Source organism: Solanum tuberosum, unplaced genomic scaffold (genome assembly GCF_000226075.1).
Source record: "Solanum tuberosum cultivar DM 1-3 516 R44 unplaced genomic scaffold, SolTub_3.0 scf00174, whole genome shotgun sequence".
NCBI classification, from domain to species: domain Eukaryota; kingdom Viridiplantae; phylum Streptophyta; class Magnoliopsida; order Solanales; family Solanaceae; genus Solanum; species Solanum tuberosum.
The window spans coordinates 1,116,185-1,117,026 of record NW_006239103.1 but is presented as its reverse complement, the minus strand read 5'-3'; the positions used below and the strand labels follow the sequence as shown (position 1 = coordinate 1,117,026).

The 842-nt window shown below is 37.9% G+C and overlaps 1 protein-coding gene across 4 annotated transcripts in view; it reads left to right on the top strand.

Moving 5' to 3' along the window:
- Positions 1–842, top strand: part of LOC102601622 (actin-related protein 9) — a 14,981-nt gene extending 14,139 nt beyond the window's left edge. For 3 of the 4 annotated variants that reach the window (XR_001474309.1, XM_015311900.1, XM_006354462.2), the window contains exon 21: positions 480–842. The gene's annotated coding sequence lies outside the window, so the exon portion shown is untranslated. The remainder of the gene's footprint in view (positions 1–479) is intronic. The other variant, XM_015311899.1, reaches the window with a different exon arrangement.

Genomic DNA, 842 nt, shown 5'->3' with positions numbered 1-842 from the left:
GGGGGGAGAGGGGGGAGAGAGAGAGAGAGAGAGGAGCGTGTATGCTTTCATATTGTGGTAATTGCAAGAGAGATTTTGAGAGATCACACTGGGAAGTATAAAATCGAACTAGTTTTGGTCATCAATATTTTGTGTCATGCACGCGTATTCAGAATTGTTCGAGATGGAAGAAACATTCAAGGAGTATGCATAGAGAGATACATCTAGACACCACGATCACCATTTATACACATTATTATTTCATTTCAATCAATAAGTAAGCAGTAAATATTTTACTTATGTCGTAAATGCTTCATCTCCTCTCTGCTTCTTCTCGTTTTTCCTTCTTTTGCTCAGTTGGATGTTCTTAGAGGTGGGACAAATATGTCGAGTACACGCCCACTGGGTCATACAGTAGCCTTGAAACATATGCATGCTTTCCATAGGTCATGCAATGTTATTACTATTAACATTTCTCTTTCAATTCCTTTGTTGTTCAGCTTTCTGCTGGGTTATGAGATTTGATACTGATCGAAACTGGAGCTTGCTAGCTTATCTTGAAGACGAAAGAACTGTAAGCCTCACTCCTCCCTCTGGACTCATATGGTAGCCCTTGTGAACGACGATTCGATAATCCTGAAACCTGAAAAATTATTCAAGAATTATCACTGAGCAAGGCCAATCTGAAGTACATCCTAATTTCTAGAAAACTTAAGTCACCGTATAGGGTTATACTAATCTTGCTATTCTAACTTATTTAAGACGATTTTATTCTCAAGCTTATCGGAATTTTCATAGAATTGGTTTGCTAGCTGACCCTCGATGTGAATAATTAACTTGGGAGGAATTTAATTAGTCAAATA